Source organism: Arvicanthis niloticus, chromosome 25 (genome assembly GCF_011762505.2).
Source record: "Arvicanthis niloticus isolate mArvNil1 chromosome 25, mArvNil1.pat.X, whole genome shotgun sequence".
Lineage (NCBI taxonomy): Eukaryota > Metazoa > Chordata > Mammalia > Rodentia > Muridae > Arvicanthis > Arvicanthis niloticus.
In genome coordinates, this window is record NC_133433.1 from 22,153,319 (window position 1) to 22,161,174 (window position 7,856).

The 7,856-nt window shown below is 45.8% G+C and overlaps 1 long non-coding RNA gene across 1 annotated transcript; it reads right to left on the reverse strand.

The window, feature by feature from the left end:
• Positions 1 to 961: 961 nt before the first annotated feature.
• On the reverse strand, positions 962 to 3,591 carry LOC143438394 (uncharacterized). The gene is made up of 3 exons (XR_013107258.1): positions 3,345 to 3,591; positions 2,683 to 2,947; positions 962 to 1,453 (listed from the first exon to the last, which is right to left on the reverse strand). It is a non-coding gene; the product is annotated as an uncharacterized LOC143438394 (long non-coding RNA).
• Positions 3,592 to 7,856: the final 4,265 nt, after the last annotated feature.

The window sequence follows — 7,856 nt, forward strand, 5'->3', positions numbered from 1 at the left end:
GGACTGTTTGTGTGGCAGCCAGGAATCCTCTACCAAAGACAACATTCTTTAATCTGCTAAAGACCTTCCCAGGGAAGCCTGGGGCCCAGCCCTACTTGCAGTTCTGCTAACTGCCCTGTCCGGTTCCTGCAGAGCTCCCTTTTGATAGCTTGAGCTCAGAATGGACATCCCTGCCACGAAAGGAGAGAGAGAGAGAGAGAGAGAGAGAGAGAGAGAGAGAGAGAGAGAGAGAGAGAGAGAGAGAGAGAGAGAGAGAGAGAGAGAGAGAGAGAGAGAGAGAGAGGAAGAGAGAGAGTTTTATAGAGAGAGAGAGAGAGAGAGAGAGAGAGAGAGAGAGAGAGAGAGAGAGAGAGAGAGCGCGCAAAAGGCTCATTCCCTCTCTCGGGCCACACAAGAAAGGAGCAGGTCCATTCTCAGCTTTCAGCTGCTCCAGGGTATCTGACCCAGCATAAGGGCCGCAGGGGAGGCCACACATGTCCACCGAGACAGTGAAAGACAAAACAACAACAACAACAAAACCTCTTAGCATCGCTGCTAGTGTTTCTGATAAACGGAAGCCGTGTAGAGGACATTCTTGCGACCAGCAAGCTTGCCCATCGCCCTCACTTCGCCGCCCTCAGCTCCTTTCATTATTCTGTGAGCTGACTTGCCTTCTGCCTGGCCACACACAGCCTTGCTATCCCTATCCCTATCCAAGACAGCTGCATCCTTGGCCTGCCTCACAGGTTCCAGATTCCAGCCCCTCGGCCCTGCAGGCTCAGCCTTGGCCTTCTCTGCACCCCTACCGCTGCTGGCGGCGGCCCCACGTGTGACTCTTGAGGATTTAGTAGCGAATGAGTTCACAGGCTCCGGCATTTTCACAAAATCCTTCTGAAGCTGGAAGAACGTGTCATCGACAGATAAAAATGCTAAATGACAACTCATTTTCATTTTGCAGAGCAGAATTGTTTAATATTTCATTTCTATCACCTGCTCATTTTAGGGCAGCCCACACATGACAGGAAGGGCTCCCCGGAGAATTGCTTAAAAGGTTAAAGCTTCCGACAAGCAACCGTCCTGAGGCTCTGCTTCCTGGCTGATGCGCGCCCAAGTACGCCTTCGTTGATGTCTCAATGCTGCCCTCTGCTGGCGAATGGCGCACCGGCATAGCCTAGAAATGAGACACCACCCTGCAAGCCACAGGAACCCAGCGTTGCTGTGTGAAACGTTGCACAAATGAAGTTTTCTACCTCCTCCGAGGGCATCCCGACCTCTTTTGTGGCTCATTCAACTGCTCTTTAGGCAGCATGGATTCCTTTCCAATGTTCAAGTTGTCTAAACACCAACAATGGAGAGAAGCCATGTGTCCAACGGCTTTCCTCCCAGGACTGATGGATGTGGAAGAAAGATGCCTGACAAGCTCAAATGAGGCCAAGTAGAAAAAGGCGAAGGTGCATAGGGAGGACAGGCCGACCTTGAGAATAAAATACAAATGTCACCAGCCACCAGCCACCAGCCACCAGCCCCATAAAATCCTCACAATGGTTCCATTCCCTCCACTCCAATTCTTTTCCAGGTTTCAATTATCTGCCCTCAACCACATTCTGAAAACGTTACATGGAAAATTCTGGACATAAGGAAGTTGTAAATTTTGTATTGCATGCTGTTCTAAGAGGGGCAATGAAATTTCACAGTATCCAGTCCCATCCTGCCTAGAATGAGAATCACACCTTTGTTCTGTGAATCCACACTGTATATGCTACCTTCCCGTTAGTCACGTGACCATTAAATTGACTGTTTCAGTATCATAACGTTTGTGCTCGAGTAAACCAAGTTTCCTTCTATGACAGCCCCTTCCAGCAAGGGAGGCGATGCTAGAAATTTGGTCATACCAAAGACAAGCTGTAAAATGCTTTTGGTAAGTAAAAAGGCGCACATTCTTGGCTTAATAAGAAAAGAACAAAATACCTAGTAACATTGTTAAGATTTACACTTTCCACGAAACATTTAGAAAAAAGAGAAAGTGACTATTATAGTTTTTTGTAATTTTCTATCTTATTATTACTGAACCTTACTATAGGTTCATTTATAGATTTAACTTACTAATTTATAAATTAGATTCTGCCATAGGTGTGTATATATCAAAATATATTAACTATACATAAGGATATATGTATCAGTATGATGAATATTTCAAGTATACTCTGAGGGTCTTAGAATGTACCCTTCATTAATAAGGGGGGATACTCTATTCTACCTGCCTCCATTGGAGCTGGGCTGTGGGAAGATCACAGCCCCTCCCCCTCCATTTCATATCCAATCATAGCCTCATCTAATAGCTGCCAGGTGTCCTTGCCTTCAGTCTGTCCCTTCTCAGGTCCATCCTCCACATTCTGACAAAGAGATCTGAGCTGAACAAGTGAACTAACATGATGTTCTTAATATGACATTGGAAAAAGCCTTATACACTCAACTAACTCTGGTTACCCAGTGAGTACTTCTACAGATTCCTAATAAACTGAGTAAAACTATCGGATATCAATGGAGTGTGGCGGCTCATGCCTGTAACCCCAGAACTTGGGTAGTAGAGGCCTGAGACAACTCAAGCTTGACACAGTTTCGTAGCAATTTAGAGGCCAGCCTAGGCTAGTTGTAAACCTGTCTAACAAGGAAGAAAACAACAATTACAAATGAAAATCATACCTCTGAGTGATATGACGTCAGCCTCATCTTAAACACTCTCCAAATTCTACAAATCAAGTATTTTTCTGTTCTAATGCCTTGTTTTGGTTTGTTTCATTTTGCTTCTGTAAGGTTTCAAGTTGTAGCCCTGGCTATCCTGGAACCTGCTCTGTAGTCCAGGCTGGCCTTGAACTCATGAAGATCTGTCTGTATCTGTTTCCCAGTGGCTAGGATTAAAGACATGCATCACCACATTCATCTCTATTGCTGTGATAGCGCCAAAGAGCTGAAAAAACCAATGGAAGAAAGGGTTTATTTCAGTTTATATAGTTCCAGAGGGATATCAGTTCCTCAGGGTGGGGAGGCATGGCTGCAGGTAGCCAGCAATCTGGATAGATGACATTTTCAACCACAAGCACGGGCCAGAGAAAGCAAACTGTAAGTGGGGCAAGGCTATAAATACTCACCACCTGCCCCCAATGACATACTTCCTCCAGCAAGGCCACACCTCCCTAAATAGCATTGTCAACTGGGGACCAAGTGTTCAAATATCCCAGGCAACCGGGAAAATTCCCACTCATAGCAGCAGGCCGGCACTATGGGTTTCTGAGTTTCCAAAATATGCCTGGGTCTGAATCGCTGCTGTTAGTAATGCTGCCCTTGCATCAAGCTGACCCCCTTACCTCACATATTAGGTTCTCTTTCAGGACTCAGACTTCCCCCAAAGCATCTTCTCTAGTAGTCCCATTGATTTAGATGTCTATTCTGCACATCCCAGATACCCGATTCTTCCTTATAACTTTCTGGAGCTGCTTAATAGTCTGTTTCTGTGTCCATCTGCTCTCCTCCTCTGAGTTTCTTTAGTGTCAGCACCATCTGATTCACCTTCATATCTCCTGTCACTGGCACAGAACATGAGTCATACTTGAGTAATTCCTACTTCTTCGTCGCTAGAGTAAATAAAAGCAGGGAAATGTTTTATAGGAGGAAGCCTCGGATGGGATGTACCTACGAGCCCCGGCCGTCTGCCTCCACCTGCCAGCTGAAGCTTACTGGGCTCCTCTGGGAGTTGGAAGGGGCAAAGCAATTAAACTTGGAAGTCTCTGGCCTGTCAGGTTCACCTAGAGCATCAAACTTTAATTAGATGGCAGGGTAGCGTTGAGCTTAGCCCTGAAAGAGGAGGCTATCATTGGAGGAGAGGGAAAAGCAGTTCCAGAGGCTTGGAAACACAGCAGAGATTCAGGCTGACAGGTCAGTAGTACTGAAGACCCAGGAGGGCCACATCGGTGCACTGGGCACACAACAAAGGGAAACTGCAGAAGTTAATGGATAGCTCAGGAAAACGAAAATTTAACTGAGTGTATTTTGTGTATTGACTTCTTGCATTCTGCTTCAGACTCATTTTGTTGTATGACAGACTAGGACAAAGTGGGTAATTGATAAACAGAAAGAAAAAAAAAAGATTCTTGAGGTTCCAGAAACTAGGAAGTCCAATGTCAGAGTGCCAGCATTTGGCAAGGGCTGTCTTGCTTCCAACATGGTAGAGGAAATCACACACACACACACACACACACACACACACACACACACACACACACAGAAAGAAAAAAGAAAAAGAGAAAAAGAAAAAGGAAAAAGAAAGAAAGAGCGAGCGATCTTTCCTGGAGGATCTTCCCTGTGGACTCCCATCACAGGATCCTTCTTTTTGTCCTCTTTTTGCCTTAATTCCCTCCCAAAGACCCCACATCTAAAGAATATCCACATGTGAATTTAGGTAGTGAGTTTCCAACACTTGACCTTTGGAAGACAAAGTCCAGCTAGCATGTATTCCTCCTAAGGCCTTGTGACAAACTAGAAAGACAGGCAGCTTCTAAGTGTGAACACAGCGGCTCAGATGAACCTCAGTGTGCATCTGAGGTCCCACCTCTGAGAACACGCCCAAGACTCAAACTCAGCCTCTGACGTCTCCCGCTCCTGTTTCTTCACTAGAAAGCTTCCTCTGCTGTGAAAAGAGATCCAAAGACTGGATACTCTGGCTCTGGCTACTGCTAGATAAATGAGCTTGCATTTCCTCACTGGGGGTCCTGGTGGATAGCCCATCTCTCAAACATGTTGCATTAATACTGAGACACCCATCCCCCCCCCATAATCCAGATCCCTTAGAGCTTCCAGCCTCACTGGGTCATAGTCAGAATAAGGAGACAAAGAGCTTTGCTTCCCACCCTTCACATCCCAGCCTCGCCACCTTCTGCTGGCACAAGTGATGAGCGTCGTTGTTCTGTCCCACTGTGCACAGTAGTGATTAGGGAAACCTGACAGACAATTTTAACTTCTAGGAGGAAAAGTGGGGGCGCGTGTATCTTGTTCTTTCAATTGCTGGGTGAAACAAGCACTGGAAACTATGAATTCGAGAGTGTTTGCAGTTTTTACATCTCAGCTCCATCCTGACCTCAAAATACACTCAATTCCACGAGCATCCGATAAACCCTGTTAATAGTGCCTTTTATTAACGGTGTTAATATTTCCTTTATCTGGAAATAGTCAGAAACGGCAGCCTAGAGCCACGGCTCTCATGCTTTTGAGCACAGCACAGCTCGAAGGGGCCCCATTAAAACCACAGACTGCTGGGTCTCTTGACAAAACTTCTCCTTTCGGAGCAGTTCCCAAGTGATGCTGAGGCTGCCGGTCCAGGGCTCCAGATCTCTAAAGCAACTTTTTCTCTTTTCTTCACGTATGTCAGAACTAGCCATATAGTCCTTCAAGTTACCACAGACCTATGGCCCGAACCTCAATCCTGCCTTCATCAGCGAAAGTGTCAACCGAGGTGGCTCCCAAACCAACCGTGCAAATCGCCAATTTTTCCGTCCCATTTTCTAGCACTAGCGTGGGTCTAATAGAGGTTGTTCTTTACCCTGCTGCCTTCGAGGTAGTTTTTCCAGCTGCTTGAGGCACCAAAATCCCCCCAGGACCTAGCCATGCCTGGCTGGCCAAGTCCTACAGCTCCCTCCTCACAGTCTATGACTAGTAAGGGGCTATGGTTGCTCTTGCTAAGCATGGGTGCTTAGCCCCAAGACCTCCACAAACAACTGTGCAGGTGCTCCAACCCTTATGTAAAACTGTACAGTGTTTGCAAATGACCTGCACACACCCTCCTACAGGCTTTCAATCACCTATAAGCTACTTATAATGTTTAATACAGTGTAAATGCATTCCAGTTATTGCACTGTGCTGATTAAGGAGGAGAATGTCTCTATGTCTTCAGTATAGGTGCATGTCTTAAAATATTTTTTTGCCCTAATGGTTGAATCCAGGTATGTGGAACCTTGCATGTGAAGGTACCATGACACTCACCACTTCAACACATGTAGTATTCTACCATCTGCTTTATTATCTACACCGTGGCCTCTTCCTGGACTTTGGCAGATCGTTGCCTATGTGGGTAATTTATGCTTGTTCTTCAACACCTTGTGGAGAGGCCTGTGGATACAGCTCAGTGGGGAAACTCTTACCTAGCCTGCGTGTTTATCTAACTTATATATTATACTTAGTGTTTGGCTCCACTGAAATGGTTTTCTCTTCTGTCTGCCTTCCCAGTAGGCTATGAGACTCCTGAGGACTGTGTATGGTGGTCGTCCCAGGGTTATCAAAGACCTGCCCTTTCAAAAATGCTTCTCTGACATGTTTTGATGATGTAAGCTGTGGACTCACAAAAGTGCCCTCGATAGGGTCAGGGAAGAACTCTGGATATTGCATGTCTCAGACACTGTCACATAATGTCCTCTATCCAGATCCCTGCTGTTTTGCATCATGAAGGGACAACTGTTGGCCAGGTTTGCAGATAAGGGAAGGTTCTCCCTATGGGGCCTTCCTCATTGAATCCTCCAAATCATGCTTGGTTACAATGAAGCAGCAGGCTGATGCCTGGGGCCTGTCAGACAGATGGAACCAAACACCCTGTGTCACCTTACACGATGACATGCTGTGTGCATTCTAAACCTTCCCTTTGGTATTGCTTACTCATGAACTTGGGCAAAGGGTCCCAGGAGGGACACCAGAGCCCCCATCACTCACCAGCTAAATCAGCCCACACCCTGCTTTAAGGGCATCTGAGGTTCTGCAGGACTGAACAGCTTCGAGCTTCAGGGCAGCACTGAGTCAGTCACACAAGGCTCATTACTCATTAATCCCAAGAGAAAGGCTGTTCTGAAGAAAACAGAAAAGAAAAAAAATGAACTCTGAGACACAGAAGGGCAAATGCTACAGGAGCTGAAATATATGGCTGAAGGGGGGGACATTAGACAGAGTTCTTCTTCCAATTTTGTGAATCTTGGGAAGTGTATCTTGGAGGAAGGTACTAACAGCCCTGAAGGTCCATCCTACCCTTATCCTCAGCCTAGGTATCCCTGGGGAGCATACTTCTGGCCAAAGGAGTTCTTGGAAATCCCTCCAAGCCTTGCTTCTTGTCTACAATTCCTATATCATCTCTGGTTTCCTGGTGACCTACTCTCGTGCCCATTGTCAATGTTTCCTCTCGAACACTGAATCTCCTTCCTGGCCACGTTTTAATCCCCATCCCTCCAAAAAAAAAAAAAAAAAAAGAAAAAAAAAAAAAAAAAAGAATATTAGCTAAGATTGGACCACTTCAGGGTTTTTATGTCTTGGTCTTGCTAATTCAAAAAAAGTTTACAATAACTCTATTATTTAAGAAATCCCAACAATGGTTCTAAGGGTGAGTTCATTTGGTCATGTCTGCCCTGTTCTTTCTCCGTTGGTAAATGCAATGGATCTTCATGAGTGGCCAGATCACTTACTATCTAGGATAAGCTGACAACACCCTCACCCATTCACTTCCCCAGGTACCCTGTAGGGTGCTGGAGGAAGTCCCCTTCCTTAAAATGAAGCCCACATGGTTTTGAAACCCGCAGGTCATATTCACAGGCATTTCTTCTGGCTGAGCAAAATTTAATCTACCATGAACAGCCTTTGCTCTCACCTTCTAAGGTGGTTAACCAGGGCCACACCATGTTTGTAAAGTCCCTCCACTTTGCATACGCTGTGTCAATTCCCAAAGCGAAATTGATTTGGTTTTTACAACCTATTGTCTTTGCTTCATCTCAGCTGCCAGTAACAGCAGCCAGGAGAAATGCTTACCCATCACCCAACACGCTTGAACTCACTGTTCCCTAGTCTTCCCT